General features: G+C 49.3%; 1 protein-coding gene across 3 annotated transcripts in view; it reads left to right on the top strand.

Moving 5' to 3' along the window:
- Tiam1 (TIAM Rac1 associated GEF 1) overlaps window positions 1–24,786 on the top strand; it is a 340,091-nt gene that overhangs the window by 15,519 nt on the left and 299,786 nt on the right. The window contains exon 2 of one of the 3 annotated variants that reach the window (XM_040750527.1): window positions 1,217–1,282. The exons of the other annotated variants lie outside the window; for them this stretch is intronic. The gene's annotated coding sequence lies outside the window, so the exon portion shown is untranslated. The remainder of the gene's footprint in view (window positions 1–1,216; window positions 1,283–24,786) is intronic. 3 annotated transcript variants of the gene reach the window in all.

Raw genomic sequence — 24,786 nt, forward strand, 5'->3', positions numbered from 1 at the left:
GTGAATTATGCTTTTCCTTCAAGACAGGATTTCTTTGTGTAGCGTTGGCTGTCCTAGAATTTACTGCCTCTGCCTCCTGAGTGCTGGGATTGAAGGCGTGTACCGTCATAGCCTGACTTTGCTTATTCTTTTTAAAGAAAAAATATTGAATTTAAGTATGACACACATATACAAAAGTGCACAATTCTAGGTTGTGCAGCAGATGGATTTTTCCGGGTGGAGCACACCTGTGGAACCAGCACTTAGATCTGAAAACATGTCACAGCCTCAGAAACGCCCATCAGTATTGTGTCAATGACAAGTCCCGAGTCAGTGTAGAGTACCCTAGATTTGTTTTTGTCCTTGATAATAAGGGTGCCACACAGTATATATAGTCATGCATAGAGAGATGTACTGAGGAATATGAGTGACATTCAGTGGAGACTGTGGAGTACTTGGCATGGGTTCTGATGGCTGTGATGTTGCTAGGTGACAGGGTGTGGTACTGCAGTAGTGTATGAGTTTCGTGTATGGGATCTGTTGGCTTCCCACTCTGGCTTGTGTTTGGCTTCTTTGACTCGTGACTGTGTGTGTGTGTGTGTGTGTGTGTGTGAGAGAGAGAGAGAGAGATTCACCCGCCTGTAACTCTCACCTCCAAAGCCTGCCCTCTTCATTTCCTCTGTGTGGAAAAATGAAATAGAAGCTGGAGAGATGACTCAGCAATTAAGAGCACTGGCTGCTCTTCCCCAGGAACTGGGTTCAATTCCCAGCACCCACATGGTGGCTCACAACCGTCTGTAAGTCCAGTCCCAGAGGCTCCAACACCCTCTGACCTCTGAGGGCACCAAGAACACATGTGGTGTAGAGACACACATGCAAACAAAACACCAGTACACATAAAAAAGTCTAAAGAGTCACACGGGGAAGTGCTCACGGGAGAGTTTGCTCTCAGCACTGGGAACCCCTTTTACATCTTTGGATTACTCCTTGGTGTCCTGTAAATCCTTGGTTCACACACATTTGAGGGTGCATTCTCTCCTGGGCTTCACAGGGTAAGGCATCCCCTGCAAGGGCCCACGCTGTGCTCTGTTTCTTCTCCCTGCAATATAGCATTGTTTAAACGTTGGGATTTTGTGTTAGTTAAACTGCTGGGCAGTGGTCTGCTCTAAATCCAAAGACCCACGTGTGCTCTCTCTCTGTGTCTGTCTCTGTCTCTGTTTCTGTCTCACATATTCAGGAAGACACGTGAAATTGGAGGCCAAAATGGAGTGGAAGTGTCCTCAAGTCCAGAAGCCACCAGAATGTGAGAGAGTCATGTTTCATTTTTTTGTTATTTTTATACATTGTTTCACTAAGTAGCTCGGGCTGGCCTCAAACTTGTGACTGCCCAGTCTCAGCCTCCCCAGGCTAGGATTACCTGTGTAAGCGCTTGGCCACACCCAACTCTCGTAGGAAACCAGTTCGCTTTGCTTGTCCTCTTTCCTGGACTGGTGTGGCAAGTCCTTTATGACCCTTTGCCCTCTCCCCCCCAGGGCGTCGTCGGCCTGTGCTAAACCCGCCTAATGGATCGTTCTGTGTGAGACATTCCCGGAGCTTCCAAGCAGGGCGTCCTGCTGCACAGCCCTAGTTTCTACCCCTACTCCTCACCTCTCCCTCACTCAGCTCCTGATTGGCAGATTTCAGAACATGGCTATGTTGGGCTTGGGGAGTATTGGGTAAGCCTTGGAAGCGTTGCTGGCCCCCAACTGTCTGGAGGACTCCTTGCTTTTGGTTTCTTGCATTTAGATGAGTTGCTGGCCTCCTGGGTGGGTAACTTGACAGTGTGTGCTTAAAGCTTGCAAACTGCACTTCCTGGTGCAGGCACAATCATGCGAAATGACGAGGGGCAGTTTTTGAACAGAGGGGGCACTCAGACCTGTGATCAAGGCTGTCTGTGTTTGTGCTTTTTTTTTTGAGACAGGGTTTCTCTGTATTGTTTTGGAACCTGCCCTGGAACTCGCTCTGTAGGCCAGGCTGGTCTCGAACTCACAGAGATCTGCCTGCCTCTATCTCCCGAGTGCTGGGATTAAAGGCGTGCACCTCCACCCTTTGAGGCGTGTGTTTGTGCTGTTTGGCTCCCTGCTGCAAGCATCCGATTATCCAGATCCCACATTGCACACTTTCAGTTACCTGCAGTTGGCTGAGGGCGATGCTTGTCTTGGTTCTTTGAAGAGAAGTAGAGGGTACAGTCATGGAACTTTTATCATTGTAGCACACTGCGTTTGCTCTTTTATTACTGACACTAGTCTCTTACTGTGTCTAACGCTGGGAAAACAACCTGTGTGGAGCTCAGTGTTACATAAAGACTCAGGAATCTGCTGAAGGTTTCGGAATAAACTGTCGTTTATGACCTTGCCCAGGGGCCCAGTTTCCTTATCGCACTGGGGATGGGCAGCTACTCCTAAGGACTTCTCCGAGACTAAATGAGCTCGTTCCAGAGGATGCCCTATCTGGCGTGGTGTGTGGTGGGTGCCCAGGAAGTCAGCAGTCACTGGTCTCTAGTCCCTTCTTGCTTGTGAGTAAGGCTAGCACACCTGTCATTTGGGACCTACTCTGCTAGCACGAACCGTCTTGGAGAGTGTCTGAACTCTGAGGAGGACAGGAAGGGTGCAGGGCTTCAGAACACCTGGCAGGCAGCTTTGCGGCGTTTCTAGTGGAGATATGTTTCCACGCGCTCCGTGAAGACTCGCCCATGAGCTCTACAAATACCGTCTGTATGCGCTTTGGATTTATGACGGTGTCCACGGCATGGCATGTAGGGTTACCGAGGAAACTTATCTCTGGCTGTGGAAAGACCCACCCTGGCTCATGGGCCGAGGCTCCTGGACTAAAGGAAAAGGAGAAAGCTTCTGCTGCCTGATGGAGTCCCACGGGGCCCCTCCCACTATTGCTAGACTGTCTTCCCTGCCAGGCTGTACTGAACCCTCCAAGCATGAGACAGGGAGAGCCCTTCCTCCCTTAAGTCGCGATTGCCGGGTGTTTGGGTCAGAACACGCAGAAAATCACCAATGTAGATGACACAGGGTGGGAAGACCATGCGGTGTCAGTGGGTCGTGACGAGGACGCTGAGGAAAACTGCCAGATGTTCCAGCTCGAGCGGCAGCTACCCTTCCAGAACTCTAGGAGGGCTCCAGATGTAAAATGGGCTGCGATTTTGACCAGGTAGGAATAAATTAAGTTTCGCAAGTGCCTGCTGTGGACTCTTGTCAGATTTGTGTTGGGAAGAGGCATGACTCATATCGCTAATCCAGGGAGTTTAGATTCCAGTCAGTACAGTTGCTCCCTCAGTTAAAAGCCGCAGACTTAAGGGCTCGTGGGTGAGGAGGGGTGGGGTAGTAAAACAGTATTCTTCCAGCCGGCATCTGAGAGTGGAGTTGGCTGTCAGTGTTGAGTCTGATGGGTTTGTTGTCACTTCCTACTGTGGCCTCCCTTGATGACAGACTGTAATGTGTAAGCTAAGCTCTTCCCCCAGTTGCTGTTGGTCAGTGCTCTATCTCAGCAATGGCAACTAAAGTAGGACGGCTAGAAGGAAAGGAAAACGGTAGGACCCGTTATTGTTGACTTTTAGTATTGCTCATACGTTGGTGTGATTATACTAATCATTCACTGGGGTAAATAAAAGAGATTACTCAATTCCACTCAATATTTACTTATTTATTTAGTTTTCCAAGGCAGCGTTTCTCTGTGTAGCTTTGGAGCCTGTCCTGGAACTCATTCTGTAGACTATAGAACTCACAGAGATATGCCTGCCTCTGCCTCCTGAGTGCTGGAGTTAGAGGTGTGCGTAACCAACGCCCGGCAAGTTTTTCTTATTTTTAAATGTGGCTACTAGACAACTTAAGATTGTGTTCATTGAACAGCCTTGGCCTAGAGAAAGCCTTCTCGGTAGAGCCTGGAAGGGTGTTTTTCTATGGTTTGGATAAGAAATGTCCTCAGAGGCGTGTCTTAAAGGTGTGGTCTCAAGAGGAGCCTATTGAGATGGCCTGGGACCTTTAAGAGGCATTGGAGATGGGGTGTGTCCTTGCAGAGGATCAATATGTGATCAATACACATCTGTCCTCTTCACTTTCATTGTCCTTTTGTCTTCTTGGCCATGAGGTGAACAGTTTTTCTCTTCCATGGGCTCTTAACATGTGTGGAATGCTGTCTGGCCACAGGCCCAACAGAGCGGAGACACTGGCCATGGGCTGGAACTCCAAAGTGAATTTTCTGTCTGTTTTTCTGTGTGTCTTTCTCTTTCCTTTATTAAGACAGTATTCTACTAGGTAGCCCAAGCTGGTCTTGAACTCAGGGTCCTCCTCCTTCAGGATCACAGGCGTGAGCCATCCCAGCTGGCTCATTAGTGAGCTGTTCACAGTGACCTAGGACTGTCGGACACAGGCAGCTGTGTTTTCTTATTTTAGGAAGCCCTTTAATTCCGACTCTCTCCCGACCTGCCAAGTTTGTTTGATGCCTGGGTGTGGGGAGACTAATTAGAGGAGTAAGCAGCTTCTAGTGAGTGCGTCTTCTTCATAGCCAGCTGCTTGGAAGTAGAAATTTTTGTTCCGAAGCAAAATTAATTCAGGCAAATTTAGAAGACGTAGGGCATGATCTTGTGGGCTACTACCGTAAGTGATAACAGCGCCACACACTTAATTACCTGACCCCCTTTAAATACTTAAGGATAAAGATGCCATTGTCGTTGAAAAACCCAAAAATAGTTGGGGAGAATTAATCAAGGGCTGAAAGGCAGTGGCTCAGTTCCCCAACACAGCAGGGGGTGTGTGTAGTTCCTCATCGGTGCTGGGGTGACTTCTGGAGTGTGGTGTGTATGATCTCCATTTGTCGGCACCCCTTTAAAAGGCTTCGTGGAAGTGGATCGTATTGTATTGTACATTGCTTGCTGTTGGCTTCCCGTTTGTTTTCTTCCCTTTGACTGCTAGTTTGTTTCCCCCATAGAGGTTCAAATCCTTGTAATGACAGAGATTGTGTGTGCGTGTGTGCGCGAGCGCGCGAGCGTGTGAATGTGTGTGTACACATATTGACATGTATGTCTGTGGGGGCACATATGTATGTGTGCATGTGGAGGCCAAATGTCGAGTTAGGGGGCTCCCTGAGTCTCATGGTTTTGAGTCTGAGTTGTCTAGGGCGGCTGCCCCAGGGACCCCGCTAGTGTCTCCACCTCTGCTGTGCTATGACAGGCACCAGGCACGGCTTCTTCACGGCAGCTCATCTAGGGACGCGTGCTTAGGGGCTGTGCTTGCGTGGCCCACTGAGCCGCCTCCCCAGAGATCTCCGTGTCACAAACTCCTAGACTGTGGAGCAGAGAGGGTGCGGGTATTCAGTAGCATTTTTAATATATTCAGTTGATAAAGCAGTAGGCCATTTATCTGCATCCCTGCCCCTTCTCCTCTTCTCCATTTTGTCCCCTCCCTCCCTCCCTCCCTCCCTCCCTCCCTCCCTCCCTCCCTCCCTCCCTCCCTCCCTTCCATTTTCTCATTTTCTCCCCCTTTCCCCTTTTCCCTTTTGAGATACAGGTTACTTGGAGAAGCCTTGACAATCATTCAGCTGCTATGTCCTATGCCTTTTCTTTCACTCATTGTGCGTCCTTTCATTTTTTATTGGTCCATCTCTGCCCCTCCTGTAGGATCCAGGGGTTTGAACCCTCCCACACACCCTCACCCGCAGTGCCTATGCCGCCTCCAGGGTTGGCTTCCAGCGTGGTCCTGCCTTGGCTTAGATGTGTAGGAGGGAAGCCGTGCAAACTCCTTTCTGCTGGGGAGGGAGTTGATGGGGAGGACGGGACAGGACAGAGGAGCAGGGTGAAGCCCTCCCTGGCCATCTGGCCGCGTGGAGGCCTGGTTCTGCTTAAGCTCTTCCACACCGATGAGTAGCAGCAATCAGCCTGCTAGTGAAATCTGTAGGCGGCAGTGAAGTTGGAGGTGTCTTAAGGCTCTGGGCACACAGAGCCCAGACACAGAGGGTGCTGGGAGAACTTCAAGAGCAGGAGGTAGGCGAGGCTGGGCTCTGGGGAATGATAGGCTGCCCGGAAAAGTACAATCCACCGTCTGGAGAGAAACTGGCCAGGGTTGCTGCCCTGCGGGGTTAAGTCAGAGTGGAGCCAGAGCTGAGAAGCCCTGATTCCTGTTCTTGGGAATGACTCGGGATTGTTTATCACTTTAACTCCTGGATTCTTGACTCAGTAGCAGAGCCCGCCCACCCCACAGTAACCTGGGTAGTGAGGCTCTGCCTGCCAGGTGAGCAGAAAAGCAGGCATTTCCAGGCGGGGCCCGAGGGCCTGGGGGTTAGATCTGGGGACGGCTGCATGGCCGTGGGGCTGAACAGCTGGTGGAGACAGCTGGCTGCTCACCACGTACTGGAAGGGGCCGGTTGTCCAGGTGTCTGGCCACCACGCGGCTCCTGTGGTTGGTTGTTGGGTTGCCCCGCGGCTCGCGGCTCCGTAGGTGTTTGTGGCCTCTTCTAAGCTGCTTGCTTTAGAAACACAGTGTGCCTGAGACCCAGTGTTTCCATTTGCTAGTTTGAAAATCTACACTCCCATGATGGGAGACAAAGCAGCCTCAAGTGAAGAAGGGGCGTTTGGGGGTCAGAGCCGCTGGCAATGTTGACTGAGTTCCCTGATTTCTCAGCCTCAGTTTCTTGGTCTGTAAAGAGGCTGCGTGTAGCTCGCAGTAAAGCCTTTTATTGCTGAGTCCCTGGGAGATGGTTACCAGACGTGGTTGCCCCTTGAGAAGATGTTGTGAGAGTAGTCTGTAGTAAATGGGTTTTGCCCTCCTCTCTCTCTCTCTCTCTCTCTCTCTCTCTCTCTCTCTCTCTCTCTCTCTCTCTCTGTCTGTCTGTCTGTCTGTCTCTATCTCTGTCTGTCTGTCTCTATCTCTGTCTGTCTGTCTCTCTCACTGTCTGTCTGTCTGTCTCTCTCTCTGAATGTCTCTGTCTGTCTGTCTGTCTCTCTCTCTGAATGTCTCTGTCTGTCTCTCTGTCTCTGTCTGTCTGTCTGTCTGTCTCTTTCTCTCTCTGACACAGGGTCTTACTCTGTGGCTCACATTGTAATCAAACTCAGCCTGGTTCTATAACAAGCAAGGGATGAGGGAAAGAGCTGGTGAACACAATACATCCCCACACAGAACAGGGCCGAGTGGAATCCCGTCTGCGTGAGCCGATGTTGCCCTGAGTGGGAAGGGGCGGGAGTTGGCAATGTCCCCAGGAGTTAGAGGAAAGGTGACACTAGTGCAGCCACCTTGTGGTGACTTTGGCTCAACATTTGAGGAAAAAGAAACGTGGCCTGATTTGTGTCCTTTCTTATTCCTCCGGGGCCTGAACTGGGCAGTAGCCCTGACCCACAAGGTCTTGAATTCCCCTGAAGGAAAATCAGAGAAAGCAGATGTCCTGAGGTAGATGCTGGAGTGTGTGCCTGCCGCCTCTTCATCTCCTCTCCGTAGGCCTGGATAGGCCTGCAGCTCTTTGGAGAAGTTCAGTAGACCAGGAAGATGGAGATTGGGAGAGGGTAGGAGAGTTCATTATTGGGTTTGACTTAGCAACCACTATGATCTTCCTTCTATCTTTGGATTTTGTGATGAGGGGACTGGTGCTCTTGACTGGATTGCCGTATCCCTATCCTTTCCCTCTGGAAATACATTGCCCAAGAAGTAAATGGTTAAACCTTGAGAAGCCCTCTCTGAACTATGTCATTCACCAAGGCACCAAGGGAGCTGGCAAAGACGCCTGCTAAGTCTGTAGCAGCAAGTGTCTTACCTTCATTTCCATCAGAGTAGCTAACCAATAAGTGCTTATTATTTCAACAGTTGATTAGCTGAAGTTGAGATTGCTTCTGCCAGAAGCCAGGCTTTGGAGTTTGACAGGTGTCTTAGTTCCTCCTAAGGTAACTAATTAGGGTTGTTACTGCTCTGAAAAACCACGATCAATCGTAAGTTGGGGAGGAAAGGGTTCATTTGGCTTACACTTTACATCACTGTTCATCACTGAGGAAGTCAGGACAGGAACTCAAAACAGGGCAGGAACCTGGATGCAGGAGCTGATGCAGAGGCCATGGAGGGTGCTGCTTACTGGCTTGGTCACGATGGCTTTGCTCAGCCTGCCCACATGCGGTACTACCCACAGTGTCTGGATCCTCCCTACCAATCACTAATTAAGAAAATGCCCTGAATCCTGATCTCACGGAGGCATTTTCTCAACTGAGTCACCCTCCTTCCAGATGGTAGCAGCTTGTGTCAGGTTGACATAAAACTATTCAGCACATTAGTGTTTGGGATATTTGCTTAGATGTAAAACTATTCAGCACATTAGTGTTTGGGATATTTGCTTAGATATAAAACTATTCAGCACATTAGTGTTTGGGATATTTGCTTAGATATAAAACTATTCAGCACATTAGTGTTTGGGATATTTGCTTAGATATAAAACTATTCAGCACATTAGTGTTTGGGATATTTGCTTAGATGTTTCCAGTTCAGCTTTCCTAATCTCTCAAAATGAGAAATCTGAAATGTTCTGCAATCCATGCTCATAAAACGTAAGGGTTGTCTGTCTGTCTGTCTATCTATCTATCTTGTAAAAAATACTTATTCCTCTTCTCCCTAACGTATTTTTTTAAGATTTTTAAATTTAATTAATTTTTTTTTTGGTTTTTTGAGACAGGGTTTCTCTGTGGCTTTGGAGGCTGTCCTGGAACTTGCCCTGTAGACCAGGCTGGTCTCGAACTCACAGAGATCCGCCTGCCTCTGCTTCCTGAGTGCTGGGATTAAAAGGCGTGTGCCACCAACGCCTGGCAGGATTTTTTTATTTTAATTAAGTGTATGCAGGTGTGTCTATGTGGGGGCGTGCGCATGTGCGTGTGGTTGCCCATGGAGGCCAGAAGAGGGTGTCAGACCTCCTGGAGCTGGAGTTACAGGAACTTGTGAGCAGTAAGTGCTCTTAACTGCTGGGGGGAGATTCCAATGTCAGCTCTTCAGAGTGGGTGCTCAGCCCGTGTCACTGAGATATGGGGAGGAGTCAGTGACTCTCGTGTGATGCTGGTGGTCAGCGCTGGTTCACGAGAAAGTGACTACCCACTTGTTGCAGAGCTCTCACTCACTCTCAGACTCCGATTGGTCCTGATGGTGCGTTTGCCTCCTCCAAAGCTCTCAGAATCAAAGCCCTGTCTGCTACAAAGACTTGTCACTGTCGAGAAAGGAAACAGACGCTGGGTCCTGCTTCTGGGGTTCACCAGTGGTCCTGAATTCAACCTACTTTCGTCCGTCCATCCGTCTGTCCGTCCGTCCATCCATCCATCCATCCATCCATCCATCCATCCATCCATCCATCCATCCATGTCATGGGAAGTATGATGCTTGGAGGCCGGACTGAGAATGTGATTATCTCCACTCTATTGAGGAGCCCAGGAAGACTCTGGTGCAGGATCACACAACAGTGTACATCAGCCGGGGCCTCCAAGCTCCTAGCATTGTGTCCGGGTTGTAGTGTCCTGTGCTGTTGCTCTGGGATGATAACGCGTGTTCCTCGTTGTCCAGGTCCGAGTATCTCTAAGTCTCCCCTGGGTGGTGCAGTGCTGATGCCTTACTCTTGGTTGCCGTTGCTGCTGTTTCCGGAAGAGCACGCGCTCTCCCAGTGTCTCTGAGATCACACTGCTTGGGGCTTCCTGGTGACAGCACGGAACCAGTTAACTTCCACTCCGTTAGGTTATTTTTAGAGAAAACTGCACCCAGTGAAGGTTCAAGCTGTGCCTTCTTTATGTCTTATTGCTACAACTCTGCTCTTTGATGCCGTTTGTAAAGGGAAAGATAAATATAGCTTGCATATTAGGTTTGACTTATGTCTTTGCAGGTAAGAATCTGGTTTTGCAAAGGAGTTAAACCATGCTGTCGGAGCTGGGCATAGGGACTCGTGTATGTAATCCCGGCACAAGGGAGGCTGATGCAGGAGGATGGTCATGAGTTTAAAGCCAGTATGGGCTGCAGAGTGAAATCCTATTTCAGTAAGTAAAGGCACTTGCTGTCAAGCCTAGCAGCTTGGGTTTGAGTATAGAGATCTATATAGTGGAAAGAGAGAACCAACTTCTGCAAGTTGTTCTCTGACTTTACACAAGTTCTGGGTCTGTGTATACCTATACACACACACATACACACTCACGTACATACAAACATACAAATAGATAGACTTAATGGGAAAAAACTTAAAACCCCAACCCAACCAACCAAAAACCTTACCTCCGACTTCCAACCAACCAGTCAACCCCGTTCCTCAACAGCACGGCGTGGGACGGCACAGAGTACGTAGCACCTGTGTTGAGAACAGAGACAATGTTACCTAAGGCTTTACATGATTGTAAAGATTGTGCCGACACTTATTTTATAACTGGATACTAAAGTGTGGCTCTTCTAAATTTCAATGGCAGGTTTAGCTGTGGATGGCAAAGGCTGATAATCCCAGCACTCAGGAGGTGTGTGCAGAAGAACCAGAAATTCAAAGTCATTCTCTTTATACTTTGAGTTCAAGGCCAGCTTTGACTATGTGAAACTGTGTCTCAAAAACTAAACCCAAACCCTCAAACCCAGACCAAAGATAAATGATAGAATTTGTGGTTGTGATGCAGGGCCGCGTTACCAGGAAAGAGACACTCTGATCGTTATTTAAATTGGTGAAATTAAAAGAAGCCCTCTGGCCATCACTGTGTTGCCTGTGAATGATTGCCTGTGATTTCATTGCCCCCCAGCTGTTTTCCTTTGGGGGAGAAAGTCTTTCGGGCGGGGCATTGCTGCACATCTGTGCGGGAGCATCTTCTTAGAGAACCCGTGAACCACTCACTCATACTGATGATGAGTCTTGTGTCCCGCCTCCATTTAGGCAAGGGCTCCTCCGTAGCACACAGGCGTGTTTAATGATTTCGTGGTGGGGGCACCTTGAGTAATTTCTCGATTAGAACCCTTGCCGACCGGGACTCTTTTTTTTTTTTTTTGGTTTTTACGAGACATGGTTTCTCTGTATTGTTTCGGAGGCTATCGGTCCAGCCTGGCCTCGAACTCACTGAGATCCGCCTGCCTCTGCCTCCCGAGTGCTGGGATTAAAGGCGTGCGCCACCACCGCCCGGCCGACTGGGACTCTTTAAGGGGTCCCAGTGGTACAGGTCTGTTTCACTTTCTCATTTGTGTTGTGAAAGCCAGAGCCCAGGGAGGTTGAGTGAGTGACTCAGGGTTTTAGATTTTTCAGGATCTTTAGAATGATCGTTAGGAAAAATGAGAGGAACCTTATTTTGAATCTCAGTGATACTTACTAGTTGGCATTTTGCCAGCCCTTCCACAATTTCCAGCTACCTGATCATAAAGTAGGAAGAACTTTGGGGACTAAGCGGGGCTGGAGAGATGGCTTGGTCTATGAGAGCGCTTGCTGCTCTTGTAGGGGATCTGTTTGTTTCCCAGGACCCACACCAGGCAGGTGACAACCGTCTGTGACTCCTGTAGGGCACCTACACTCGTGTGTGTGTGTGTGTGTGTGTGTGTGTGTGTGTGTGTGTGTACACAGACAGACAAAGACACACCTCACAATTTAAAGAATTTTATCATGAAGCTTTCGTTTCAAAGGGGGTGGCAGAGTCGAGGTAGTTAGGAGTAAACTTTGCACTGGGGTTGTGGCTGGCTTGGCACTCATAAATTCAATTCTAGCATACACCCGTAATGCCAGTATTGGGGAGATGTCGGCAAGAGGGGCTGGCGTTTGAGGTTGTTCTTGGTTACGTGGGTTCTGGATCAGCCTGGACTACACGGGTCCCCATCTATTAAAACACGAGGAAGAAAGACATCTAGGGTATGGGTCAGTAAACAGCTTGTCTAGCACGTGTGAGCCTGTGGGTGTTACCTCTAAACCCACAGATGGAGAGGTGGCATCCCTCTCACTTAGGGAGGTCTCAGGCTGGGCACGTAGAAGGCAGCTGGCGTGAGGGTGTGCTGGGCGTGGGGGGGTGGTAGGGGATCTGTGCTTGTGTTCCAGGACCCTCACCAGGCAGCATTTGGTGCTGTTTAGTGTGTCCCTGCTCTGGGGCAGGCCGTGCTCTTTCATGTCCACAGCGCCTAAGCCCTCCGACACATTTAAGGCCCAGGTCTGCTTCAGGATTTATGGCTACCTTATGAGGCAGGTGTTTCTTTGCCATTTAGAGGAGCTGAGTTTTTAATTGACCCAGTGTTGGCAACTGGAGAGCAAAGCCGGTCTTGAATTCAGCTTCTGAGTTCAAGGCCTGTGGTCATCGCTTCCGTTACATAATGAATGCTTCGTTATGCCTATAAGCAATATACATTTCTAGAAGATCACTGTCAAGTGTCTTTGGCGGCCCCAGTTGCTTCAGCTGCCTGAAGGAATGGCTTTCATAAACATGGAGTGGGCATTGGGTTTTTACTCTGTGATAATTCATATTACAGACGTAGGAAAGGTCTTGCCTACACGAGTCCCAGGAATCCCTGAGGCTGGCCTGCCTTTGGGCTGGCACACTTTTTATTTTGGGTACCCGATAGCACATGTGCTTAAAACAGAAATTTCATGAATGGATTTTTTTTTAAAGACAGGGGTTCTCTGTGTAGTCCTAGCTGTCCTGAACCTCACTTAGTAGACCACACCTGCATTGAACTCATAGTGATCCTCCTGTCTCTGCCTCCCAAGTGCTGGGATTAGAGGTGTGCGCTTCTGTTGCCTGGCTCATGAATGGAAATTTAAGCCAAGTACTTTTCCCCTGTTTATGGTACTGGTGATCAAATGCAGGGCCTTGAACATCTAGACCAGCTCTACCACTGAGCTATGTTGCCAGCTCCTGTGAATGTAAATTTAGGACTCAAAAGGAAGCAAAACAAAAACAAAAACATAAAAAAACGAGAAGCAAAAAACAAAACAAAACAAAAAACCAAAAGAAACAAAATAAAAACCTCACCTATAACCCCATTATTTTCCTTGCCTCTGTGTGTGTGTGTGTGTGTGTGTGTGTGTACGTACGTGTACTGGTTAGCTAAGTGCTAGCCACCACATCTTTTTAATACCCATTGCTCTATTTAAGAATTTTTATTGTGGTTAACCGTGTCTGAGATACAGGGTATCATTTTAACCACTTTTCCTGTCTGGTTCCCTGCCACTAAGTACATCTACAAAGTAGTCATCACCACCCATTACTAGACCTTTCTCTCCTTCTCTCCTTCCCAAATGGAAACCTGACAGCCATGCAGCGTTAGCTCTCCGTTTCTCTCCCCTCCAGGCAGCCCCTGGGGACCACCTTTCTCTGTCTAAGGGTGTGCCTCCGTACACCGTCTCACAGAGCTAGAGTTCTAGAATATTTGGCATTTGCTCCTGGCTCCTCTTACTTGGCATCAGTGTCTTCAGGTTTCTTCTGTGTTCTAGTGTGTGCCAGAATTGCCTTCCATGTTGAGGTTGAGTAACATTCCATTGTGCAGATCTGCCACTGTCCTTTTCTGGTCATCTTTACACGGACACACGGTCGCTTCCATCATTAAAAAAGAAAAAGAAAAAAGATTTATTAGCCAGATGTGGTGGCGCACACTTTCAAATCCCAGCTCTCAGTAGGGAAAGGCAGGTGGATCTCTGTGAGTTCAAGGCCAGACTAGTCTACAAAGCAAGCTCCAGGACAGTCAGGACTACACAGAGAAACCCTGCCTCTTGGAAACCAAACCAAACCAAACCAAAAAGATGTACTTGTTTATTATGTGTGTGGGAGAGTATGCACAGGAATGTAGATGCTTTCAGAAGCCAAACGCGGACGCTGGCTTCCCTGGAGCTAGCTTTATAGGCCATTGCTGTCTGTTCTGTGTGGGTGCTAAGAACCAAATTCAGGTCCTCTGCAAGAGCAGCCATGAACCCTAACCACCCAGCCACGTCTCGGGCCATCCTTCCAACTGTTGACGTCTGAGAGTGGTGTGCCCGTCTCTCAGAAAGTTCCTGCTGTCTCACCCAGAGTTAGGGTTGCTGGATTGCAGTGTATTCCTGTAAATTCCGTATTGAATTTCTTGATGCTGTTTCTGGAGCTTCACCACAAGGGCTGTGCATCCTTCACCCCCCCCCCCCATTTGATGATGACCGTCTGAGTGGGTGTGGAATGATGCCCCGTTGTAGCTTGATTTGCATGTCCCTTGTGATCGTGGATGTTGAGCATCATTTCATGTGCTCGCTGTGGTGATTCCACAGGCTGCCGTGCCCTTCTGGTAGCTGTCGCTACGTCTTTCCTGATCCTGACTAGAATCCAGGTCTCCACACGAGTGTGCTCAACGGATGGTATTTCACAGTTCCACCAGTAGTTACTCACAGGGTTGGAGTTACAGGGAAGCGTGAAGGCGGATTTCAGACTTGAGTGGTCAGGGACTCTCTACTACCCATAATCCCCCATGGCTGGGATCTCGCAGCAGCCTGTCAGGAGCACCACAGGCCCGCACATGTAATGCACACTCCGGGATTCGGAAGCAGCAGTTCTGGCGTTATTAAGAGAGCGAGAGACACGTCTTAGGGGAGGCCACCTGCAGCTTTTCTTTATGTAGCTCTGTGGTCAAGGTTTAGAAGAGGCTTGTTTCTGGAGACGGTGGGGACGGCCTGGTGGCAGGCAGCTCTGTGTCAGCGAGAGCTGGTGGCAGCTGCTTTGCTCACACACTTCAGCAGATCGGGGCAGAGAGGTTGGCTTGCTCAAAGCCTGTTCAGTGACCCACGCCCCTCCGCCATGCCCCATCTTTCAAAGGTTCCACAGCCTTCCCGAAAGGTGGGAGCCGTGGGGCCAAAGTCATAGACCTAAGATGTCATACATCAAAACCATAAGAACAGCGACGCCTGGAAAGAGGACAGCGGCCAGAGGGCAGTGATGGGTGGCAGTGTTACCTGGGGCCTTTCAACAAATAGTCCAGGGGTGTGCTTTCGAACTTGGAATGTTAAACGGCGTCACGGGGATCGCCTCCCTCATGCTTTTGTGATTGGTGGTGTTCTGAACTTACTTTGGTTCTTTTCTTGAAATTAGATGATTCCCCCCACCCCCTCAGTGATATTACCCAGGCAGCTGTTTCCCAGGGTCCTCCTGAAGGCCAACAACCCACGTGCCGGCTTACGGAAGCCACTAAGGCATTCTGAGAAGTGGTCCAAGGCCGGCTCTGCCCCATGCCCATGGCTTTGAGCGTGTTGCTCCACCCAGGAGTCCAGCCCTCTTTGTTCACATAACGGCGATAAGAGAAAAATAAAGGGAGTGACTAATGAGGGCATTAGTTTCCTAAGCTGCAATTTGGTGGTCAAGAACAGTACTAACATTCTTTCCTAGGCCTGAGGCCAGATGTCCAAAATCGATACTCACATCGCGGTGTTGGCGAGAAAGTTTTTAGGCAGGGATCCAGTCTTTGCTTCTCCTGGTTGCCTGTTGTAAACATCTTTTTCTTTTTGCATCTTAGAAAGTCTGCCGAGGGCCTCTACAGTAGACTGTCGAGAAAGACGGATTGAAAGGGGGCAGGTAGATGGGTTTCATTTACCAATCTCAGCGACTCAGACTGGAAGAGCCATTGAAGGCTGAAAGCTCAGGAGGAGGGTGTTGTGTGCTCTGCCTTTTACAGTCAGTGCTGGGGCTCAAACTCGGGCCTTAAGTGTGCAGGGTGCACTCTACTGCTGAGTGGCCTCTCCCAGCTGGAGATGGGTACATTCTGAGAAGTGCATGGTGATTGTGTCTCTAACCACAGCACTGCGCCATGTGAGGCCTGGCTGAGAGAGTCTCCTGCCACCCATTACCTGATAGTCCCAAGTGTCCTGACTGAGGGTGAATCCTACTTACCACCCATTGCCTGATAGTCACAAGTGTCCTGACTGAGGGTGAATCCTACTTACCACCCAGATTGCCTGATAGTCCCAAGTGTCCTGACTGAGGGTGAATCCTACTTACCACCCATTACCTGATAGTCCCAAGTGTCCTGACTGAGGGTGAATCCTACTTACCACCCAAATTGCCTGATAGTCCCAAGTGTCCTGACTGAGGGTGAATCCTACTTACCACCCATTACCTGATAGTCACAAGTGTCCTGACTGAGGGTGAATCCTACTTACCACCCAAATTGCCTGATAGTCACAAGTGTCCTGTGCTTTTGTCTGTTTATACTTTCAATGGGTCAAGCTGTGTAGTACTAGTATAGTGTGTTGTTCTTTTTAGAAAAATGTATTTACTTTCTGTGTGTGCATGCTCTTCTCTGTGGGGTGTGTGTGTGTGTTTGTGTGTGTGTGTACGTGTGATATGCCAGAAGACAACTTGTGGGAGTTGGTTCTTTTTCAAACATGTGGGTCCCAGGGATTGAACTCAGGTCACCAGTGTTAGTAGCAAGCTGCTTTACCTGCTGGGCCACCTCTCCAGCTGGTGTGTTGAGTTGTGCAAGGATGAGATTTGAGATAGTGGCCCTGATGAGGCCAGAAGACATCACACCAGATGTTCGGGTTAATTACTCTAAGGGAATTGCCTTTGTTTGGTAATCCTTGGGAGTGGTTCAGTGCCACTGTCCCCATCGAGCTAGCAGAGACACCAACCACTATCACACAGCTAACATTTCGGAATGACATCAAATAATGGCCATGAATGGGGAGCCTGTCGAGGGACGTACTCCGTGGAAATTTTGGTCTCATTCTGCGGAATTCCCGGGTCTCTCTCTTGGGTGTGCCGGGCGTGGAGGGCTGGTGGCCCTTGTTCGTCTCTCATGAACTCTCCCAGTTCTGGGACAGACTCATTAGATAAATCCCATATGTGCATGTTTGCAAGGTGTCCTGATGTGTCAGTCTCTTAGGGGCTTGTTCTCCCCAGGGGCCAGATATGTCTGTTGAATGTAACCAGAATTGTCCATCTGTTTAACACTCATGAGACAGACATCGGTGAACGGAAATAGGGTTCTTCAAAAGCCAGATCTGAAGACGTTTTGGGAGTTCTCAGGACACAAAGAGGCATTCTTTGTTTAAAGACCTATCTATCTGTCTGTCATCTATCTATCTATCTATCTATCTATCTATCTATCTATCTATCTATCTATCTATCTATCTACCTACCTACCTATCTACCTATCTATCTATCTATCTATCTATCTATCTATCTATCTATCTATCTATCTATCGTCTGTCTGCCCACCTGACTATCTACATTCATTGTGTGTGTACCAGTTTGCTGCATGTCCATGAGTATGTGTGTCTGGATCAGAGGACGGCTTGGAGGAGTCAGTTCTCTCTTCCACCATGTGGGTCCTGGGGATCCAACTCATGTCCTTCGGGTTGGGGACGAGCGCCTTTACCCAGTGAGTCATCTCACCAGCCTGAGAAGAAGTCTGAGGGAGGAAGGGAGCAACAGTGAGACAGGGGAGTGAAGCCGATGCAGTGTGTGAACCTCATCTTGACCTGTGTCTTTTCCCCTCTTTTCCTGAGGAACCCCACCATGGACTCCCATCTATTGCAGGTTCAACCAAACCCAAGGAGGGTCTTTTCTCTTCAACCATCCCTGAGAGCACGCGGTGAAAGAACACTGGCTCCTAAGGTTGACCTGTGGACTTGCTCATGCACGCACGCACGCACACACGCACGCATGCACTCATGCAAGCAAGCAAGCAAGCAGACACACACACCACACACTCATGTTTTAACTAAGTGCATGAGTTTGTGTTGGGTCACATTCATAGCTCACTTGACCTGCGTGCAGAATGAGAGTTGGCCATACCTGAAGGGTAGAGCCATCTTGTGTAGACATCTATAAAAGTGCAGACATTTCTCTGCAAAGCTAATAGTGTCCTTTATCTCACTCTTGAAGACAGACCCTTGACTCCCTGAAGCTTTTGGGCCGGAGCCTCAAAAGTGGGTTTGGAAGCTGCTGTGTATGTATGTGGTAGACCAATGAGAATCGGAAGGAAGGAAGGAAGTGCTTGTCTCATCTCCCAGCTCCTAACAGGAGTGTCCTGGAACGTAGCGGTCCTTGTCCTATGGTTCTAACTATATGCAGGCTCCAGGAAGCTTGCTTCTGGCAAACATCATTGTAGCTGTATCTACAAGCATGGGTTCTCAATCTGAGGGTCAAACCTATCTCCAGAATATTTACATTATGATTCATAGTGGTAGCAAAATTACAGTTATGAAGTAGCAACACAAATAATTTTGTGGTCAGGGGTCACCATAGCATGAGGGTTGCAGCATTAGGAAGGCTGAGGACCTCTGATCTCCAGGGACACCAGGCTCCAGTCTCTCCTGCGTCTACTGCCATTCATCCCGGAGAATTTGAGGACTAAGGTATTAAAATTCCTATCAAAGGCCCAGCACTTGGGAGAAAGAGGCAGGCGGATCTCTGTGAGTTAGAGGCCAGCCTGGTCTACACAGTGAGTTTCACGCTAGCAAGAGCGACAAAGTGAGATCCTGTTTCAAAGAAGAAATATCAAAAGGGTTTGTTATTTTGCTCAGTTGCATTCTTGGCTGAGGAGTTGGTTGCTCACCTTTGGAACCCGAAGCAGAAGCCTAGGGTTTGCAGGCTCTCCAGCTGAACCAGTCTGGCTGCGTAATTTTACCTCCTCAGCTGGGAACAGCTGGGTTTGCGTTCCCGTTGGGTGCAAGAGTCTTTGATTGCAGTCTGGGTAGTCTGGTCTCAATTTCCAGTCTTAGATCCTGAAGTGGGAGGAGGGGGTGGATGGAGGAGGAGGGTGGCATTGGAGCAGCTTTGGAAAGGAGGATTTTCCCCCGCCTGGATGCCCCTCTGCTGTGGCTCGGTCGGACTCTGATTTCGTAAGTAGGATGGATTGGATAGCAATGGAACCTACCAAGAGGCAGGACTCACGAGTAGGAGATTCATGCAGAGTAAATGTAGGTATTTGCTCTCCACAAAACTGTCTAGACTTCTAGAGGCCTGATTTCTTCTTAAATACATTATTTCTCAATTAAAACAAAAGCTAGAGTGCAAAATGTGTTAAGGTGTTTGTCATTCTACTTCGCTCTTATTCATTTCTGTATCCCATTGCTCACCCCTCCCCTTCTTGTTGGCCCCTCCTACCCCAGAACCCCCCACCTCTGCTCTTACGTCACACGTTTTCCATTTCTGCTTCTCAACCCCCCCCATTCCCTCTTTCCTTCTCTCCTGCTTCTTCCTTTCATGTCATGGTTGCCTTTCTCTCTCACCACACACACATGTATGTGCACACGCACACACACACCCACACGCGCACACACACGCACGTACACACACGCGCGCGCGCACACACACACGTCGAGGGTCTATATGTGAGAGATGTGAACAAGAATTCTTCGGAAGGCTGTGACTGCTAAGGCTGGTTCACAGTCTAGAACTAAAGTGGTGTAGAGAGGTTGGAATGTTGCAAGTCTGGACCCAAATTCAGCTGGAGCATCTTTTCCTGTGTAGTGGCCATTTATTGTCCTCTGTGTGTGACCTGACATCCCTGTGAATGTTAGGTAAATCCTTCGGAGTGTGTGCCTATAGCAGAACTGTCCCTACTCAGCTGTGACCCACCTACCTGCTGTACACACTCAACAATGTATTTGAAATGTGTGTTGACTTTTTTGTTCCATTATTTTAAAAATTTCATCAGACTGCTACATCATTGGAGCATCATATTTGGGAAAACCTAAAATCTGTGTGCTGGGCCATGATTTTGGCTTCAGAATCAACCATCTGTTTCTTAGAAAAAAAAAGATTTGATTTTATTTTGAATTATGTGTATTGCTTTGGTATGTACATATGAATGCAGGAGACCAGAAGAGGGCATCGGATCCCTGTAGCTGGTGTTACAGTCTGTTGGTGAGATGTGACATGGGTGCTGTTGGGAATTGAACTCAGATCCTCTGGAAGAGCACTGTGGGCTCTTAACCTCGGAGGCACCGCTCTGGTTCATACGCTGTCTCCTTTGCTCCATTGAGGTATGAGATCCGTCTCATTACTCAACGGGGAAAACCTGTTGTTTGTCTACCTGAACCTGTGGTATTCCACAGAATTCGATGATTGACAATCACATCCACTTTCCTACGAAGATCCCACCGTGTGTGTGTGTGTGTGTGTGTGTGTGTTGTGTTTTCTTGATCCGCCCATTAACAAATGGACCCTTCGGCGGATGATTCCATCTTTTGTTTAAGCTATTGTGAACACGACAGCAACACACGTGGATGGACAAGCTTTTCTTTGGAGTATTGACTGAGGGTACCGACTCTGATGCTAAACATGGGAGGCATGGTGACTCACTAGGTAGTGAGCCTGAGGGTCCCCCTCCCGGGTGCCGTATGCGATAACAAAGTTTAGCGCTGACACGAGAGAGATCTAAGGCGGATCTCTGTGAGTTCTTGGACAGCTGGAGCAATGTAGTGGAACCCTGTCTATCAGGAAGGAACTCTGCCTAACCGTGAATGTGACTATCAGACAGAGGGAGAAACAAGTCTCAGGAGAGCCCTACTGGGTCCGCATATTTAGCCCAGTTGCTTGGACTTGAATTCCAGCTCTTGGCTTTGGGCGAGGCTTGTCAAATGGGCGCAATATAGAAAGTTTATTTCATACAGTTACTGTGAGGATTAAACTCCTATTTACCAACTGTTGTAAAATAGCCTCAGATATAGAAAACGTTTGTATGTTGTATGTATGTATATATGTATGGTGTGTGTGTTGCACACACATGTATGTGTGTAATCACATGTATAAACCCAGGTTAAACAAGACAAAGTCCTTCTATTAAAAGTTAAGAATGATGTTTGAAAGAGTTACTGATGATACAGTACGGAGCTGTGTCAGCCCTCTGGAGACATGTTTACTCGTTGTTTATTGACACAGGGTTGGATGTAACCCAAGCTGGTTTCAGACTTGCATGTGGCAGAGAATGGGCTTCAATTTCTCCTTTTACTCAGCCTCCTGAGTGCTGGGACTCCAGGCAGGGGCTACCATGCCCTTCTCCTTCTCCCTCCCTCCCTGCCTCCCTCCCTGCCTCCCTCCAGTTTTATGCAGCATATTCCAGAACATTTTAGCTTCCCCTGTGTGGTGCTCGATACTGATCATGAACCCGATAGGTCTAGAGTCGCCTAGGAGACAGCCTGTGAGGAAGTTTCTAGACTGGGTTCATTGAGGTGGGGAACTTGTTGCAGCCAGGAGAAGAGTTGCTAATTGCAGCGCAGAAACTGAACAAATACCATGTTTACAGAAGGCCTTTGGGAAATAGAGTCAGCGCATTTTCTTCAGAATCTGGCTGCAATTAAATTATTTTAGACACTGAAAAAGCGGGAAGGGGCTCACAGAGGGCAGTGCTGGCCAGCGCTTTTCAAAGTGAGAGTTGCAAGGTATTTGTTGGTTTTTAGCCATGTTGAGCTGGCATTGGAAAACCGGCGGGGCGGAGGAGGTCAGTAGTTAGCGTGTGTTTGATCTCTAGAACCATGTGGAGAACAAGAGAATTGGCATGCTCGTGCTGTCCCGGCACTGACAGAGAGGTGGATCCTTGAGTCTCACTGGACAGCCAACCTAGCCTAATGGGTGAGCTGTTGGCCAGGGAGAGACTCCCCTGCTTAGAAGCGGTGGTGAGGGGCTGAGCTGGTTTAGCTGGTTCGCAACTCTCCCTGTGTCTTAGCTACTTTTTCTTTGATGTCATTATATATCTGTCTTAGTTAGGGTTATATAGCTGTGAAGAGACACCATGACCACAGCAACCCTTATAAAGAAAACATTTAGTTGCGATGGCTCTCTTACCGTTTCAGAGGTTCAGTGCATTATGATCATGACAGGGAGCATGGCAGCGGGCAGGCAGATGTGGTGCTGGAGCTGAGGGCCCTACATCTTGCAGGCAACAGGAAGTCAACTGACTGTCACACCGAGGGAAGCTTGAGAAAAAGAGAACCCCCCCAAGCCCGCCCCCACAGTGACACACTTCCTCCAACAAGGCCACACCTCCTAATAGTGTCACTCCCTTTGGGGGGCCATTTTCTTCAAACCACCACAATATCTCAACAAAAGCAGCTTAAAAGAGAAAGAATTGTACTGTGGCTCACAGTTCAAGGGTGCAGTCTATCACGGCGGTGAAACCTGCAGCAGGAACCTCAGGCAGCTGGTTATGCCACATCCAAGCCAGGAAGCAGATGTGATGACCGCTGTGCTCAGCTCTCTTCCTCCCCTGTGTGCCGTGGCCCTAGCCCAGGGAATGGTGTCACCCACAGTGGGCGGGTCTTTCGCTTCAGTGCAGTCAACTGAGGCACCCCTCCCTCACCTCCAGCATGCCCAGAGTCCCCTCTCTCAGGTTGTCCTGTATCTCATCGAGTTGATCACTGAAATGAGCCGTCACACTTGCAATCAGGAGGACCCGTGTTGGAATCCTCGGCATGTGTGTGAGAAAGCTGGGCGTGCCTATAATCCTAGCATCACTTGGTAGAGACAGGCAGCTTCCAGGAGCTCGTCAGCCAGCCTACCTGAAATCGTGATCACCGAGAGGAGAAGAAATCTGACGTCTCCTTCATGTGCTCACACGGGTGTGTACACCTGCATATTCTACACACACACACACACACACATGCACACATGCACACAGGAACACAGTCAAGTTCAGTGACATTCTCAGTAACGATACCTGAGTTTATCTTCTGTCCTGTGTATACATGTGGACACGTGCACCCCCCCCCCACAGAAGCCTCCCATATACACATGCATATATATGCATGGTGACTTACACACACACACACACACACACACACACACACACACACACACACACAGTTGTGAGTCTGATATGGTGCCAGTCACCAACACTTGGCAGCTAGAGGCAGGAGGATCAGGGATCAGGAGTTTTAGGCTAGCCTGGGTTACGTAATGAGACCCCCCCCCATCTCAAACAAAACAAAACAGGGTAAAACAGACTTATGAAGCAACAGAAAATAAATTAACAACAACGAAAAATCCAAACCTAACTGCAGCCATCCGGCCACTCAGCTGAAGCGGCAGCAGGAAGATGCTGCCGGGCAAACCCTGTGAAAACAGCGTCTTTGCAAGCATTTCCTCCTTTGTATCCCTGCATCTACCTGGGACCCCCCCCCCCCCCCCCCGCACCCTGCACCCAGTACCACAGAGCACTGGCTGCCTGCTCTGGCCAGGGGCAGGGGCTCTCCTGTACTCCCGCCTGTCACTTCCTGCTGCCACTTCAAGTGAATTCTCAAATTAGATTTCCTTAAAACCAGTTTTCCCTACCCTAGCAACCAGGTTGGAGCTTGGGTTTTCAATAATTTAAGAATATTTCCTTGGTATTATTAAATCTATTTTTTTCCTGCCCTTTTTTTTTCTTGGAACTTGGGAGAATCTCAGAGTCCTGGATTTGGGGGATGTCACCATATGACGAAGATATGCTTGCCCTGGTGCCATAACCCTTGCCTAGGACTGATGAAAACTTGCTTTAGCTTGGAGCTCGTGCCAGGCATTCATTAATATTACTTTGTGTGGTTTTCATAGTTTATGAGTTCAACGTGGTCGTCATGCAGTTTTCACAGGTGAGGGTAACCGGAGGCACCAAGGCCAGGATTTGGTGCAGGCAGGGTTGCTGGGGGCGGGGAGGGGGCAGAAGAAAGACTCCGGTTGGTCGTTCGCTTCAGACTTCCGCTGCCTGGGACTGTTCTTGGTGTTGGGTTTGTTTCCCTTACAGCCTGTGGCCCCCACAGGTTCTAGCAGTTGGGGTTTGAGCACGCACCTCTTGTGGAGGGGACACACTTCACCTCCAGTCCCCCAGGTTTGATGTCCGTGGTGGCTGACTGAGCCTCCAGAAGATGCTGGGTCTGGCCTGAGTGTTCCCGAGGGATGGGTCACCTTTAACTCTTTAATGCCTTGCCGCTAATATCCGTGCTTGGAATAAATGAACGCTTGTCCGGGGCTGGGGAAGGCTGGGGAATGGGGAGTCATTTACGGGCTGACTCATCCAGGAGGTTTGGCAGGCTCTGCAGGCGCCTGGGAACTGGCTGGTAGGAGGAGCTGTTATTGCAGGTGGTGGCGGGGTGCCCTGGGGAGAGGAACACACAATGCTGGCCTCTCACGTGGGGGGGACTCTGGCCTTTTGTGACTGCACTGACCAAGCACGGGATGGACCCATGGACCCGTTGCCCACCGTCTTCCCCCTTCCCCGCTCCTCCCCAGGTGCCTCCAGAGCTGCGGGAGAGGGAGCCTGGGGAGGGGGGGTGAGGTACGAGGCAGGCCAGGAGGCCCCTGGTTATTTTTGCTTCCTGCCTGGGTGTGGGTGTTTGTGTTGACAGCGGCGGGGGAAGCTGTGATGGGTGCTGGAACGCTTGGGTGCCCGTGGAGTGGGTAGGAGGTGGTGCCCGTGCCAGGCAGGTGACTTAGTGCTCACATGGCCCTTAGGTGGGCCCAGGGGGCTTTGCGAGGCTGGGTGAGAGTGGGGTTTGCTCCTTGGATGCTGGGAACTGCCAGCTTTTCATCTCTACATTACATGCACAGGGCTTTTCGTACTTGACTGCAGTTCCGCCGCTCTGTGGCTGGGTGGTTCTGCCCAGGGTGACCCCGATCTTAGTGGCAGTGAGTGGCGTTGAGTATTCTTCATCTCCCCTCAGCACGGAAACGCTCAGACTTAAGACATGACGGTGCTCACCCTGTGACTTGGCTGCTCAGACTTAAGACATGACAGTGCTCACCCTGTGACTTGGCTGTCTCTGGCCTGCTCCACTGCAAACAGGCTGAGACATTTGTACCTAGCGTGGAGGGTTGGGGGGGGGACTGAGTTTCCACCGTCTAGCTCAGCTTGGAAAGCATCCTGCAGCATGTCCCAAATG

The sequence above is a fragment of the Mesocricetus auratus genome, unplaced genomic scaffold (genome assembly GCF_017639785.1).
Source record: "Mesocricetus auratus isolate SY011 unplaced genomic scaffold, BCM_Maur_2.0 Super-Scaffold_100008, whole genome shotgun sequence".
NCBI lineage: Eukaryota > Metazoa > Chordata > Mammalia > Rodentia > Cricetidae > Mesocricetus > Mesocricetus auratus.